This window comes from Grampus griseus, assembly GCF_964374135.1.
Source record: "Grampus griseus genome assembly, chromosome: 5".
NCBI classification, from domain to species: Eukaryota; Metazoa; Chordata; class Mammalia; order Artiodactyla; family Delphinidae; genus Grampus; species Grampus griseus.
In genome coordinates this window covers 57432784-57450491 of record NC_138998.1, presented here as the reverse complement: position 1 = coordinate 57450491, position 17708 = coordinate 57432784, and positions in this window count along the sequence as shown.

Sequence of the window (17708 nt, the reverse complement as noted above, 5' to 3'; positions counted from 1 at the left end):
ATTTTCAAAGTTGTGCTTCCATTTTCCTTTGTCTTGAGGTATTTTCTGATTTACTCTTTGATTTCATCATTGATCCATGTAGCATGTTGTTTAGTCTCCACATGTTTGTTCTTTCCCAGTTTTTCCTTCTGTAGTTGATTTCTAGTTTCATACCATTGTGGATGGAAAAATGCTTGATGTAATTTCTATCCTCTTAAATTTATTGAGGATGTGATCTCTCCTGGAGAATGTTCAATGTGAACTTGAAAAAAATGTGTATTCTGCTGTTTTGGATGCAATGTCCTCTAGGTATCAATTACATCCAGCTGGTCTATTGTATCATTTAAGATTACTGTTACCTTATTGATTTTCTTTGTGGATGATCTGTTCGGTGATGTCAATGGGGTGTTAAAGTCTCCTACTATTATTGTATTATCATCAATTTCTCCCTTTATGTCTGTTTGCTCAATATATATACTGATTGCATTTATCAATACAATACAATCTTGTATTGATCCCTTTATCGTTATATAATCCCTTTATCATTATATAATGTCATTCTTTGTCTTTTGTTATAGCCTTTCTTTTAAGGTCTGTTTTATCTATTATGAGTATTGCTGCTGCCACTTTCTTGTAGTTTCCTTTCGCATAAAATACCTTTTTCCATCCCCTCACTTTCAGTCTGTGGGTTTCTTTTTCCCTGAAGTGAGTCTCTTGTAGGCAGTATATTGAAGGGTTTTATTTTTTTCCCCAATCAGCCACCCTATGACTTTTGATTGGAGCATTTAGCACATTGACATTTAAAGTAATTATTGATAGATATGTACTTATTGTCATTTTATTCCTTGTTTACCAGTTGTTTTTGTAGTTCTTCTCTGTTCATTTCTTGTTCTACTTTTTCTCCTGCTGTGGTTTGATGATTTTCTTTTGTAGAATACTTGGATTTTTTTCTTTTTTGTTTCTTGTGTATCTATTTCAGGTTTTTGATTTGTGGTTACCATGGTGTTCATATATGTTGACCCATAATTGTATTTACCTGATTTAAACTGAATTTCAAACACATTCTAAAAGATCTATATTTTTACTCCTTTCCCCCACTATTTGTGGGGTTTTTTTGTTTTCTTTTTTTTTGCGGTACGTGGGCCTCTCACTGTTGTGGCGTCTCCCGTTGCAGAGCACAGGCTCCGGACGCGCAGGCTTAGTGGCCGTGGCTCATGGGCCCAGCAGCTCTGCGGCGTGTGGGATCTTCCCGGACCAGGGCACGAACCCATGTCCCCTGCATCGGCAGGCGGACTCTCAACCACTGCACCACCAGGGAAGCCCCTATTTGTGTTTTTGATGTCATATTTTGCATCTTCATGCTTAACCATTTACTGTTTATTGTAGTTACAGTTGTTTTTACATTTTTGTCTTTTAAATTATTTATTGGCTTATTTAAGTGATCTTCAATCCTTATTATATATTTGCCTTTCCTATTATGATTTTCCCTTTCCTGTAGATTTTTATTTCTTTTCCATTTAGAGAAGACCCTTCAACATTTCCTTTAGGGTAGGTTTAGTACTGCTGAATTCTTTTAGTTTTGCTTCTCTGAGAAGTTTTTCAATCTTTCCTCCTATTCTACATGATATCTAGGTTGCAGGTTTTTCCTTTTATCACCTTGAATATATCATGACTCTCCCTCTGGCCTGCAAAGTTTGTGCTGAGAAGTCAGCTGATAGCCTTATGGGGATTTCTGTATACGACTCTGTTTTTCTGTTGTTGCCTTTAGATTTCTCTCTTCATCTTTAATTTTGCCATTTTAATTATGACATCTCTTGGTGTGGATACGTTTGGGTTCATCTTGTTTGGGACCCTCTGTGCTTCCTTTACCTGAAGCTTGTGGAGCAAGTGCAGCTTGTGCACTTACAGAGGTTCAGCACACTGCCTGTGTAGATGACTATGGCTCTGCTCAGATGCAGCCCATGGTTGTGTCTTTTCCCTTGTTTTATTGATTGTGACCAATTATAGGGTCATTACTAGCTACTGAACTCCTTGGACAGGGTTTTTAAAAATTCGGATATATTAGTATTAGTTGTAACCATGGTAATAATAATGATATTGCTAACTATTGTTCATTAGGTTCCCACTATAAACTTGGTGTTTCATGTATATTATTTCAGTTAAGCCATATACCAATTCCATTAAGCAGTCAGATATATTATTGCTGCTTTAAAGGTAAGAACCTTAAGGTTTAAATAATTTAACCAAGGTCACATAGTAAGTGGTAGAGCAAAGATTTAAACTCAAAATAAAAAATGGGAATGATATATAATTAACAGAATAATATATATTCATTAAAAGATAATTATAAATTTAAAAATGTAAACCTAAAAAGGTAGATTAAATGTGTAGTATAAGGGGCTGATTTTCATACACTTGAAAAACTAAGGCTAAGAAGAAAAAAAATGAAATGTGGAGGTATATATTCAAGTAAATAAGAGAGGAGAAATAAGAAGAGGAAGTAATGTATGTGGTGGGGACTGTGGCAATCCATCAGCAATTGCCTCAGGTACAATTACTCATTGGTAGAATGATTATCCCTAATTTGACCCTTCCAAACTGAGGTTATTTCTAGCACTTTGAACTTCTATATGATTTAAGCAACAGTTTTTTTAAAAAAACTGAAGTTATGTGAGATTAAGTTTAATTTCCCCATATTATTCAAGATATGCTAACTGCTATAACAAAATACCTCTAATTTCAGTGGTATTAACAGCCCAAGTTAATTCTTGCTCATCTTACAGTATATAGGCATGGGGGAGAGGGACTCTGATACATGCACTCATTCTGGGACCTAGGCTTATTCCATTTAGTGTAACCACTATCCCCCAGGGCTTCAGCAGCCTCCACTGGATCCTCCTCATGCAGTCAACAGTTAAAGAAAAAAAGAGACTGAGGATATTTATATGAGGTTTTAGTGGCCAAATATGGAAGTGGTATGCATCACTTCTTCCCGCATTCCACTAGACAAACTCAGTCCCATGGTACATCTAACAGTAGCAGAGCTTGATAGTAGCTTAATGATGTGCTAAAGAATGAGAACAAATATCAATGCTCAGTTAGTCACTTTCTTACTCCCCAAATAAATTGTTAGCTCCTAAGAGACATAAGTAGTACTTTTTGGTTATTTGTATGCCCCATAAACCCTTATACATTTTCTAGAATATAATAGACTCTCAACTGATTGTTCAATAACTCCCTAGCTCACTTCTTAGCTTTAGGGCCATTGAAAGACCTTCAAAGACCCTAGGCCCACTTATTTTATTTATTTATTTATTTATTTATTTATTTTCAGATTTTATTTTATTGTTTTGGTTCCCAAACCAAAGACATTGATAAAGCAAATACAGACTGCAATAATAAATACATCTGCAATAGTTGCTAAATGTCATTAAATTATTATATAATTTAGACAGTAAATATGGTCTATTTTTGCTTCTTTCCAATAGAATACATTTGAACACATTTTTTTCTTCAGCATGTTCTTATTAGTCATCAGTTTTATACACATCAGTGCATACATGTCAATCCCAATCGCCCAATTCAGCACACTCCCACCCCCAGCACCCCCCACCCGGCTTTACCCCGTTGGTGTCCATATGTTTGTTCTCTACATCTGTGTCTCAATTTCTGCCCTGCAAAACAGTTCATCTGTACCATTTTTCTAGGTTCCACATATATACCTTAATATACGATATTTGTTTTTCTCTTTCTGACTTAATTCACTCTGTATGACAGTCTCTAGATACATCTATGTCACAACAAATGACCCAATTTCGTTCCTTTTTATGGCTGAGTAATATTCCATGGTATATATGTACCACATCTTCTTTATCCATTCATCTGTCAATGGGCATTTAGGTTGCTTCCATGACATGGCTATTGTAAATAGTGCTGCAATGAACATTGAGGTACATGACTCTTGCTGAATTATGGTTTTCTCAGGGTATATGCCCAGTAGTGGGATTGCTGGGTCATATGGTAATTCTATTTTTAGTTTTTTAAGGAACCTCCATACTTTTCTCCATAGTGGCTGTATCAGTTTACATTCCCACCAACAGTGCAGGAGGGTTCCCTTTTCTCCACACCCTCTCTAGCATTTGTTGTTTGTAGATTTTCTGATGATGGCCATTCTAACTCATGTGAGGTGACACCTCATTGTAGTTTTGATTTGCATTTCTCTAATAATTAGTGATGTTGAGCAGCTTTTCATGTGCCTCTTGGCCATCTCTATGTCTTCTTTGGAGAAATGTCTATTTAGGTGTTCTGCCCATTTTTGGATTGGGTTGTTTGTTTTTTCAATATTGAGCTTAATGAGCTGTTTATATATTTTGGAGAGTAATCCTTTGTCCATTGATTCATTTGTAAATATTTTCTCCCATTCTGAGGGTTGTCTTTTGGTCTTGTTTATGGTTTCCTTTGCTGTGCAAAAGCTTTGAAGTTTCATTAGGTCCCATTTGTTTATTTTTGTTTTTATGTCCATTACTCTAGGAGGTGTATCAAAAAATATCTTTCTGTGATTTATGTCAAAGACTGTTCTTCCTATGTTTTCCTCTAAGAGGTCATACTTTTAGGTCTCTAATCCATATTGAGTCTATTTTTCTCCATGGCATTAGGGAGTGTTCTAATTTCATGCTTTTACATGTAGCTGTCCAGTTTTCTGTCCGGTCATACTTTTAGGTCTCTAATCCACATTGAGTCTATTTTTCTCCATGGCATTAGGGAGTGTTCTAATTTCATGCTTTTACATGTAGCTGTCCAGTTTTCCCAGCACCACTTATTGAAGAGATTGTCTTTTCTCCATTGTATATCCTTGCCTCCTTTGTCATAGATTAGTTGATCATACATGCGTGGGTTTACCTCTGGGCTTTCTCTCTTTTTCCATTGATCTATGTTTCTGTTTTTATGCCAGTACCATATTGTCTTGATTACTGTAGCTTTGTAGTATAGTCTGAAGTCAGGGAGTCTCATTACTCCAGCTCCGTTTTTTCCCTTCAAGACTGCTTTGTCTATTTGGGGCATTTTGTGTCTTCATACAAATTTTAAGATTTTTTGTTCTAGTTCCGTAAAAATGCCATTGGTAATTTGATAGGGATTGCATTGAATCTGTAGATTGCTTTGGGTAGTAAAGCCATTTTCACAATATTGATTCTTCCAAGCTAAGAATATGGTATATCTCTCCAACTGTTGGTATCATCTTTAATTTCTTTCATCAGTGTCTTATAGTTTTCTGCATACAGGTCTTTTGTCTCCTTGGGTAGGTTTATTCCTAGGTATTGTATTCTCTTTGTTGCAGTGGTAAATGGGAGTGTTTCCTTAATTTCTCTTTCAGATTTTTCATCATTAGTGTATAGGAATGCAAGAGATTTCTGTGCATTAATTTTATATCCTGCAACTTTACAAATTCATTGATTAGCTCTAGTGGTTTTCTGGTGGCATCTTCAGGATTCTCTATGTATAGTATCATGTCATCTGCAAACAGTGACAGTTTTACTTCTTCTTTTCCAATTTGTATTCCTTTTATTTCTTTTTCTTCTCTGATTGCCATGGCTAGGTCTTCCAAAACTATGTTGAATAATAGTGGTGAGAGTGGACAGCCTTGTCTTTTTCCTGATCTTAGAGGAAATGCTTTCAGTTTTTCACCATTAAGAATGATGTTTGCTGTGGGGTGGTCGTATATGGCCTTTATTATGTTGAGGTAGGTTCCCTCTATGCCCACTTTCTGGAGAGTTTTTATCATAAATGGGTGTTGAATTTTGTCAAAAGCATTTTCTACATCTATTGAGATGACCATATGGTTTTCTTCTTCAATTTGTTAATATGGTGTATCACATTGATTGATTTGCATATATTGAAGAATTCTTGCATCCCTGGGAAAAATCCCACTTGATCATGGTGTCTGATCCATTTAATGTGCTCTTGGATTCTGTTTGCTAGTATTTTATTGAAGATTTTTGCATCTATATTCATCAGTGATATTGGTCTGTAATTTTCTTTTTTTGTAGTATCTTTGTCTGGTTTTGGTATCAGGGTGATGGTGGCCTCATAGAATGAGTTTGGGAGTGTTCCTTCCTTCGCAATTTTTTGGAAGAGTTTGAGAAGGATAGGTGTTATCTCTTCCCTAAATGTTTGATAGAAATCACCTGTGAAGCCATCTAATCCTGGACTTTTGTTTGTTGCAAGATTTTTAATCACAGTTTCAATTTCATTACTTGTGATTGGTCTCTTCATATTTTCTATTTCTTCCTGGTTCACTCTTGGAAGGTTATACCTTTCTAAGAATGTGTCCATTTCTTCCAGGTTTTCCTTTTTATTGGCATAGAGTTGCTTGTAGTAGTTTCTTAGGATGCTTTGTATTTCTGTGGTGTCTGTTGTAACTTCTCCTTTTTCATTTCTAATTTTATTGATTTGAGTCCTCTACTTCTTTTTCTTGATGAGTCTGGCTAATGGTTTATAAATTTTGTTTATTTTCTCAAAGAACCAACTTTTAGTCTTATTGATCTTTGTTATTGTTTTCTTTATTTCTATTTCAGTTATTTCTGCTCTGATCTTTATGATTTCTTTCCTTCTGCTAACTTTGGGTTTTGTTTGTTCTTTCTCTAGTTCCTTTACCTGTAAGGTTAGACTATTTATTTGAAATTTTTGTTTCTTGATGTAGGCTTGTATAGCTATAAACTTCCTGCTTAGAACTGCTTTTGCTGTATCCCATAGGTTTTGGATTGTCGTGTTTTCATTGTCATTTGTCTCTAAGTATTTTTTGATTTCCTCTTTGATTTCTTCAGTGATCTCTTGGTTATTTAGTAATGTAGTGTTTAGCCTCCCTGTGTTTGTGTTTTTATGATTTTTCCCCTGTAATTCATTTCTAATCTCATAGCATTGTAGTCAGAAAAGATGCTTGATATGATTTCAGTTTTCTTAAATTTACTGAGGCTTGATTTGTGACCTGAGATGTGATCTATCCTGGAGAATGTTCCATGCGCACTTGAGAAGAAAGTGTAATCTGCTGTTTTTGGATGGAATGTCCTATAAATATCAATGAAATCTATCTGGTATATTGTGTCATTTAAAGCTTCTGTTTCCTTATTTATTTTCATTTTGGATGATCTGTCCATTGGTGTAAGTGAGGTGTTAAAGTCCCCCACTATTATTTTGTTACTGTCGATTTCCTCTTTTACAGCTGTTAGCAGTTGCCTTATGTATTGAGGTGCTCCCATGTTGGGTGCATATATATTTTTAATTGTTATATTTTCTTCTTGGATTGATCCCTTGATCATTATGTAGTGTCCTTCCTTGTCGCTTGTAACATTCTTTATTTTAAAGTCTACTTTGTCTGCTATGAGTATTGCTACTCCAACTTTCTTTTGATTTCCATTTGCATGGAATATCTTTTTCCATCCCCTCACTTTCAGTCTGTATGTGTGGTCTGAAGTGGGTCTCTTGTAGACAGCATATATATGGGTCTTTTTTTTCTATCCATTCAGCAAGCCTGTGTCTTTTGGTTGGAGCATTTAATCCATTCCCATTTAAGGTAATTATCAATATATATGTTCCTAAGACCATTTTCTTAATTGTTTTGGGTTTGTTTTTGTAGGTCCTTTTCTTCTCTTGTGTTTCCCACTTAGAGCAGGTCCTTTAGCATTTGTTGTAGAGCTGGTTTGGTGGTGCTGAAGTCTCTTAGCTTTTGCTTGTCTGTAAAGCTTTTGATTTCTCCATCGAATCTGAATGAGATCCTTGCTGGATAGAGTAATATTGGCTGTAGGTTCTTCCCTGACATCACTTTAAGTATCTCATGCCACTCCCTTCTCACTTGTAGAGTTTATGCTGAGAAATCAGCCGTCAACCTCATGGAAGTTCCCTTGTATATTATTTGTCATTTTTCCCTTGCTGCTTTCAATAATTTTTCTTTGTCTTTAATTTTTGCCAATTTGATTACTATGTGTCTCTGCATGTTTCTCCTTGGGTTTATCCTGTATGGGACTTGCTGTGCTTCCTGGACTTGGGTGGCTATTTCCTTTCCCATGTTAGGGAAGTTTTCTACTATAATATCTTCAAATATTTTCTCGGGTCCTTTCTCTCTCTCTTCTCTTTCTGGTACCCCTATAATGTGAATGTTGTTGAGTTTAATGTTGTCCCAGAGGTCTCTTAGGCTGTCTTTATTTCTTTTCATTCTTTTTTCTTTACTCTGTTCTGCAGCAGTGAATTCCACCATTCTGTCTTCCAGCTCACTTATCTGTTCTTCTGCCTCAGTTATTCTGGTATTGATTCCTTCTAGTGTAGTTTTCACTTCAGTTATTGTATTGTTCACTTCTGTTTGTTTGTTCTTTAATTCTTCTAGGCCTTTGTTAAACATTTCTTGCATCTTCTCGAGCTTTGCCTTCATTCTTTTTCTGAGGTCCTGGATCATCTTCACTATCATTATTCTGAATTCTTTTTCTGGAAGGTTGCCTATGTCCACTTCATTTAGTTGTTTTTCTGGGGTTTTATTTTGTTCCTTCATCTGGTACATAGCCCTCTGCCTTTTCATCTTGTCTGTTCTTCTGTGAATGTGGTTTTTGTTCCACAGGCTGCAGGATTGTAGTTCTTCTTGCTTCTGCTGTCTGCCCTGTGGTTGGCCCACTTATTTTAGAAGCCCAAACCTGTATTGTATCAAAATATCAGCATATATCACATACCATATTAATATATATTTTTACCAGGAAGGTTTGAAAAGTGTTATAAATTCTAATTTTGGAATTATTTGACTCCTGTCAAATCGCAAAATTGATCAGAAACAGAATTTTTTATGTTGAAGAAAAGGTTATAAAGGCTCAATAGATAAAATAAAATGCATTGTTTATAATTTCAAGAAAAATTGTATAGGATGGAAATATCTTTTAACAACACACAAAATAAGGAGAAGGAACCTGAAAGCTGTAATGTTCTTGCCATCAGAAGAAGACTGAATCAAGAACACAGTTGAATTTTGACCAAATGGAGGAGAGGGTATAAGTAAAAGTCAGCCACACAATCACCCCTTCTGGCTACCTTGGTAACTAAAGCCTATATGATAATGTTATTATAATGAGAAATGCCTCCATGAAAATAACAAAATTAATAATTAGACGTGGAACCACACAAGACCCCCCCTCCCCCATCTGGTGGGAAATCTTGGGCTTTTGGATTGGGTTTAGGCAATAAAAGATAAGGGTAAGAATAATTTGGGATATTGAGTTAAATTGGAACCTGCCTGCTTGGAAACTTCTTGGCTACCAATGACATGGTATTCTCTACTGACTTAGTTGTGCATAAATGACATTTTTATCCATCCATGTTACCTCACCTGGCCTAACTGACACCATCATTACATGGACAGAAACCCCATAGAAGGTGGTAGAAGAGAAGAGTTTTAAGTAATTCATTAAGTAAAATCAGTTTTGATTTATTCACAGTAATTACATATACTAGGGAATTCTTAATGAAGTGAGAAAGTCTAACCTAAAAATTACTTTCAAATATAAAAACAATGTTTGTGAATTCTAAGAATGAAGTTGACATGCTATAATTTATTTAAATATTTAATTAATTATTTGTAGATTTAGACTTTGCTCCTATTCATGTTTTGAAACCAATGCATATATATATATTTCATTTGTCCAGTGTTTGTGTAAGCCCTTGTAAAGCTCAGAGACCCTGGGCTCTGTTCCTACATTGTGTAACAGAACAAATGGTCATGCTTGGTACTTGCCAGTTGGGTTTGCACTGAAGCGTGGTATGTATGTGGAGAGAGGCACCTTCTTTCTCCAGTGTGAATTCATAGATGGAAACCAAGGGCGTTCTTTCTGAGGGTTTCCTTTTGACAGATCAGTTTAAATTCTATAAATAATAAATATAAATATATGCACATATAAATAAAAATTAAAAGGTAGATAGATAGACAGATATATAGATAAGTGCTCCTAGGTTCCAGACCCTGTGCTGGTTCTTGCTCTTTTTAGTAGTCCTTACCTTCAAAGGCTTTATATATAGCAGCCAGTTATTAATTTTGCCTGAATCAAGTTTTTACATATATAATGAATGTAAAAATTATAATTTTCTAAGTCCATTGTTCCCTCTGGCAGTCTTTTGTAAGACACAACTTTTCCTTCTCTTCTATCTATCTATCTATCTATCTATCTACTATCTGTCATCAGCATCATTAATAGAGTAATGGATTCTTATTTTATTCAATGGATTATTATCTTTAATTTGTGCTAAATTGCTGCAGATGTGGCCAGTGGGCCTCCTTTAAAGTACTTCTGGTCACTTTATCATGTTCCCATATTTTTTAGCACTTCCTTATTTTCCAAGGAGCTCTGGATCCTTTTAGTATGGAAAGCTATTTAGAAATAGAGATTTGTGTGCTAGTTGTGCTCCTTGCTAATGGATTTTATTGCTTCCTTTCAGCAAAGAAAGCTAGAAAATACACACTCTCCACAACACACAGAGACACATACACACATTTATACTGAGATTTTCCATTCCATCCAAACTCCATAGGGTTCTTTCTTTACTATCCTTATTCTATTTGTATCTCCCCCCTGCAGTGAGAACACTGGCTCCTAACCTCAATATGTTTACTTACCTTTTCTGTTCTATAATACACACAAAAAAGTTTCAGAATTGCTATACTGCTATAAAAAATAAATCTACTAAAAAGAGTTCAATATTTGTTTCAATTTTTATTTTCTTTTGATTAAGGATATATAGTTAAACTGTTTACAAAGGTTCAAAAGTTACTTAGATTTTATTAAATCCTCCTTCAGCCTCACTACCAAATTCTGAGGTCTGGCTAGTTCCACTCTGTTTTTTTTAGCTTAAGTGTCACTTTCTAATGGATACCTTTCCAAACTCTCTGTGTTAGATTTGGTCTGTTTGTTAGATGTTCTCATAGCATCTTAATGCTTTTCTTACATAGAACTTTTCCTTTTTAGTCTTTGTGGTTGTTTACTGACTGTCTCTCCCAATATGCTGTAAGTTTCAGAAGAACAGAGATAATGTTTCTCTTATCACCTCTTATTCCCCTTTGAACGTATAGTAGGTATTAAGTAAATATTCATTGGGTAAATGAATTATATCTAGTAGTTCTACAGGAACATAGAAAAAGAAGAAATTGTAAACGGTTGTTTTTTACATTCTTTCTTTCTCTTACTATTCCTCCCCTTCCTTTCCTCCTCCAGAGGCAGAGATGTTTTCAGTTTAGTTGACAAACATTTGTTAAGAAACATTATTAAGCAACTAATGCATATTTCCTGGGCACTGAAATATATAAATCATTTAGGAGATTAAGATCTAGTGCCAAAAGGTATTGTGTAGTGACTAAAGAAATCAACTGGGCTTTCTCAAAGACCCCAAAAGGATCAGGCATATGGATTTCTACACTTATCTACTTTAAAAGGTAGATGTTCTTTTTTGACTAACTTTCAGCACAATTCTACGTTCATTTTGGAAGGTAATTCTGCCAAGTATGCTTTCTCTTCAGTGGTTAAATGTAAAAATAGAACTTCTCACTTGAGGAGCCTCTGAATTAGGTTCCGTGTATGAGTGTGAAAATCCATTTCTGACAGGATTGAACTGTAAATAATTGTAAATAATTTTTTAACGTGCGTCTAGAGCCATGTGACTTCTTCTAATTTGGACACTCCAAATGAAAACCATGTGGCCCATGATTAAATTGAATTTTTTCATTGTGTGTTAGAAAACAATAAATAGGAAACAAAGCAATTTAAACAAAAGTGAGGACCTCTTCACAAGGAATTTAAATGAAGTAGGAAGCAAATTAATATGAAGTGATTTCTGTCACATGCTTTTCCTTCCTCTGTTGCTCCTAGATCCCAGGATCATCTTTCTTTATACCCTAAATCAGATAGTTACTTATTTCTGATGAATTCTCAACATTCAGTTGATAAAGTTCCTTTACTTCACTTTTTCTTCTGGATAAAGTTGGATGATAATCAAATAAAGAAGAATGTAAAAGGAGACACTATGGTGTCATGGGCAAGTATGGGCCTTGAATCCGGAAAGGCCTGTCTCTACATCTTAGCTCTATTAGCTGGAAAGCCTTGGATAAAGCAGATGTTTCTAAGCCTCGTTTTCTTCATCACTAAAATGATAGTCCATTTTCAGGATCTTTTTTGAATATTTAAAATTACATACAGTAATGTTACTCACACTGAGCCTGGTGCATAGAAATTATAAGTAATTTGTAGTTATTATGTGGGTTCTTTATCTTACCTCTATCCACAGGCAATTTTTTTGAATTTTATTTTTTATACATCAGGTTCTTATTAGTTATCCATTTTATACACATTAGTGTATATATGTCAATCCCAATCTCCCAATTCATCCCACCAACACCACCCCACCCCCGCCATTTTCCCCCCTTGGTGTCCATACGTTTGTTCTCTACATCTGTGTCTCAATTTCTGCCCTGCAAACTGGTTCATCTGTACCATTTTTCTAGGTTCCACATCTGTGTGTTAATATATGACATTTGTTCTTCTGTTTCTGATTTACTTCACGCTGTATGACAGTCTCTAGGTCCATCCACACCTCAACAAATGACCCAATTTCGTTCGTTTTTATGGCTGAGTAATATTCCATTGTATATATGTACCACATCTTCTTTATCCATTCATCTGTCAATGGGCATTTAGGTTGCTTCCATGACCTGGCTATTGTAAATAGTGCTACAATGAACATTGGAGTGCATGTGTCTTTTTGAATTGTGGCTTTCTCTGGGTATATGCCCCGTAGTGGGATTGCTGGGTTATATGGTAATTCTATTTTTAGTTTTTTAAGGAACCTCCATACTTTTCTCCATAGTGGCTGTATCAGTTTACATTCCCACCAACAGTGCAAGAGTGTTGCCTTTTCTCCACACCCTCTCCAGCATTTGTTGTTTGTAGATTTTCTGATGATGCCCATTCTAACTGGTGTGAGGTGATACCTCATTGTAGTTCTGATTTGCATTTCTCTAATAATTAGTGATGGTGAGCAGCTTTTCATGTGCCTTTTGGCCATCCCTATGCCTTCTTTGGAGAAATGTCTATTTAGGACTTCTGCCGATTTTTTGATTGCGTTGTTTGTTTTTTTAATACTGAGCTGCATGAGGTGTTTATATATTTTGGAGATTAATCCTTTGTCCATTGATTGGTTTGCAAATATTCTCTCCCATTCTGAGGCCTCTTTTCGTCTTGTTTATGGTTGACTTTGATGTGCAAAAGTTTCATTAGGTCCCACTTTTTTTTTTTTTTTTTTTTTTTTTTGCGGTATGCAGGCCTCTCCCATTGCAGAGCACAGGCTCCGGATGCGCAGGCTCAGCGGCCATGGCTCACGGGCCCAGCCGCTCCACAGCATGTGGGATCTTCCCTGACCGGGACACGAACCCGTGTCCCTTGCATCGGCAGGTGGACTCTCAACCACTGCGCCACCAGGGAAGCCCTAGGTCCCATTTGTTTATTTTTGGTTTTATTTCCATTACTCTAGTAGGTGGATCAAAAAAGATCTTGCTGTTATTTATGTCAAACAGTGTTCTTCCTGTGTTTTCCTCTAAGAGTTTTATAGTGTCTGGTCTTACATTTAGCTCTCTAATCCATTTTGAGTTTATTTTTGTGCATCGTGTTAGGGAGTGTTCTAATTTCATTCCTTTACATGTAGCTGTCCAGTTTTCCCAGCACCACTTATTGAAGAGACTGTCTTTTCTCCATTGTATATTCCTGCCTCTTCTGTCATAGATTAGTTGACCATAGGTGCGTGGGTTTATCTCTGGGCTTTCTATCCTTTTCCATTGATGTATATTTCTGTTTTTGTGCCAGTACCATATTATCTTGATTACTGTAGCTTTGTATAGTCTGAAGTCAGGGAGTCTGATTTCTCCAGCTTCATTTTTTAATTTATTTTAAAGTCTGTTTTATCTGATATGAGTATTGCTACTCCAGCTTTCTTTTGATTTCCATTTGCATGGCATATCTTTTTCCATCCCCTCACTTTCAGTTTGTATGTGTTCCTAGGTTTGAAATGGGTCTCTTGTAGAAAGCATATATATGGGTGTTGTTTTTGTATCCATTCAGCTAGCCTGGGTCTTTTGGTGGGAGCATTTAATCCATTCACATTTAAGGTAATTATCAATATTTATGTTCCTATTACCATTTTCTTAATTGTTATGGATTTGTTTTTGTAGGTCTTTTTCTTCTCTTGTGTTCCCACTTAGAGAAGTTCCTTTAGCATTTGTTGTAGAGCTGGTTTGGTGATGCTGAATTCTCTTAGCTTTTGCTTCTCTGTAAAGCTTTTGATTTCTCCATCAAGTCTGAATGGGATCCTTGCTGAGTAGAGTAATCTTGGTTGTAGGTTATTCCCTTTCATCACTTTAAATATATCATGCCACTCCTTTCTGGCTTGTAGAGTTTCTGCTGAGAAATCAGCTGTTAACCTTATGGGAGTTCCCTTGTATGTTATTTGTTGTTTATCCCTTGTTGCTTTCAATAATTTTTCTTTGTCTTTAATTTTTGTCAGTTTGATTACTGTGTGCCTCAGCATGTTTATCCTGCCTGGGACTCTCTGCGTTTCCTGGACTTAATTGACTATTTCCTTTCCCATGTTAGGGAAGTTTTCGACTATAATCTCTTCAAATATTTTCTTGGGTCCTTTCTCTCTCTCTTCTCCTTCTGCGACCCCTATAATGCGAATGTTGTTGCATTTAATGTTGTCCCAGAGGTCTCTTAGGCTGTCTTTATTTCTTTTCATTCTTTTTTCTTTACTCTGTTCCGCAGCAGTGAATTCCACCATTCTGTCTTCCAGCTCACTTATCCATTCTTCTGCCTCAGTTATTCTGGTATTGATTCCTTCTAGTTTAGTTTTCATTTCAGTTATTGTATTGTTCATCTCTGTTTGTTTGTTCTTTAATTCTTCTAGGCATTTGTTCTTTAATTCTTCTAGGCCTTTGTTAAACATTTCTTGCATCTTCTCAAGCTTTGCCTCCATTCTTTTTCCGAGGTCCTGGATCATCTTCACTATCATTATTCTGAATTCTTTTTCTGGAAGGTTGCCTATCTCCACTTCATTTAGTTGTTTTTCTGGGGTTTTATCTTGTTCCTTCATCTGATACATAACCCTCTGCCTTTTCATCTTGTCTATGTTTCTGTGAATGTGGTTTTTGTTCCACAGGCTGCAGGATTGTAGTTCTTCTTGCTTCTGCTGTCTGCCCTCTCCACAGGCAGTTATTATGTATCTATTATGTATTCTGTGGACTAGATGAGATATAAGTTAAATTGTAAGATACAGTCCCTATCAGATATAGGGCATGACTGGGGCAGATTAGGGAGGGCTGAACCTGGAATTACTCTTCCATCTAGGTGGGAAGACGGCCATCAATGGCTGTTGAAGAAACAGCAGAACATAGTATTTAAAGTTTGGCAGAGTCCTCTGGAAGACTCAGCATATAAGGGATCCAGTGTGGGTACAACATGGGACACAATGCCCAGGAATGGGTGCTACTCTTATATCCAGGCATGTAAGTCAAACCAGTCATATCTTTCCACAGATACAAAGTTGATAGTCATTGTGCTAGGCTCTTTTAAAAAATTTAAATCTCTGGTAGAGACTTGCATGAAAAATGTAGGACCTTGGTCCTGCAAAGTTTGAGGTCCTCAACAAGTTTAACAAGAGAGGGTTTCAGGAGACAAACCAGGGAAGAGCTAGTTAGCAGAGCTGTGCTATAGAGAAGGGACTGGATCCCAAGAATTAAGCAGAGTAGTTTTTTCAAGGCTGGGCTCAAGTCTAGAGTCAGAGAAGCATAAGTTTGATTGGATAGTGAGATAATACAAAGAATTGGATTATCAAATCAGACACATGAATCAGAATTTTGCCAGGAACAAGTTTTACTAATGATATCAGGTGCACAAGTAATCTTGAGACATAGGTGAAGCAGGGAGACATCTGAAATAGTCAGTACATCTTATCAGGGCCTTTTTTGGGGGCTGCATCAGGATGTTTCCTAGTCCCAGATTAATCTATGAGGTCTCCAATGAGTCGTGCAGTTAAGTCACTTATTGAGAAAGAACTTTTTGGGCCATGAAACATTTCCATTTTATGCTCAGATAGTTACATAGTTTATATCACATTTTCCAGGAAGCCATGTATATAAATCCATAGATTCTAGGTATGTTATCATCTTATAACAGGTATATCCTGCTACAGATGAGGACTGTCTTGTTAGAAAATGGCATTACTTTGTTTGCTAGAGGTCATTAACCTTAGTATGCTTACAAGGATATTTGACCAGGTCATCTTTTATTCTTTTTTCTTTCCTGGAGGTGTCCCCTGCCAATGGGACAGGAATGGGAGAGAGGAATTGCAAATCTTCTATTTAACTATTTACTTCTCAGATGATAAGACCCAGAAAATTGGAATCAAGCTGAATTCCCTCCTTCCAAAAATCTGGATTACTTTTGGAGTTTGACTTAAGGATAGAACTAGCAGGTGGGAGGAATATGGAACTGGGGGAAAAACTAAGGAACTTTTGAGCTTGTCTCCATACTCAGTGGATAAATGTACTCCATATCATTAAGGATTTAAAAGGATAAATGGACATATAATATATAAAAAGGGCCTTGAGTATATGGATGAAGGGAGAGTAAGTGAGTTGGAATAACCAGGGCAGGCTTTGTTAACTTCTTTGTTTTCCTTCTCTTTTAATTTAACCCTTTCTCTCAGCTTGTGGTGTAGTGAGGGAGATTTCTGCACTCCACTAATGGGTGAAGTTCTGTCCATAAAGTCAATGTTCATTCAATGCAAAGTCTAAAATATCAATAGAAATATTAAATGTAAAAGAGGAATTAAATATGAGAGAGGATATTAAAAGGTAGGTGGTTTCTGTGTCTTGAACAGACTTAATTTATCCTTGACATATGGTCCATTGTCAACCCTGAAGGGGTTGCATGGTTTAGACTAGTTCTCTGTAAACTAAAAGCTGAAGAGCTGAAGCATATTGCCTTTGGTTATACTGCTAATTGCAGAGTTGTTTTTCTGACCTGGGTACAATAGCCAGGCCAGGCTAAGCTTGGCTGCAGTAACAAAGGCCTGAAATTGCAGTGACTTTATACAACATATATTTGTTTCTTCTTTTATAAAGTCTAGTACAGGTCAAGCAGTCCCACACTATGGAACACATAGCCTCCACTTGTTTTTAACTGCCTAGGATTGAAAGTGACATGCTAGATTCCACATCAGAGAATTAATTAAATGACCTCAACCTAAATATCATGACAGCTAGGAAATATGGTCTTCCTAAAGGTGTGGTGAACACACAATAGTGTCCCTGTCATAACAAGAGTCCTGATACCCAGTCACATACTCCTATTATGACATTTATTAGTCTGCCTCTGACCCCACATACTCTCCAGCTCTGAAGCTGGTTTGATATTCTTCAGTAATAGTATTTTTAGCTAAAACATATTTGTTCCCATAAAGCTAGTCATTCTGGGCTTTTTTTTTTTCTTACCTTAAAAATATTAACTGTGGCTGCTTTTAATGGGTGGGCTTTTTTTTACAAATTCCCACTTGATTTTTTTTTTTTACAAATTCCCAAAACATATATGCAACTTCAACATCCTTATTCTAAGTAGATGGGGGACTCATCAGGCCTCATAGAGCTCAGGTTTCAAATTTATTTCTTC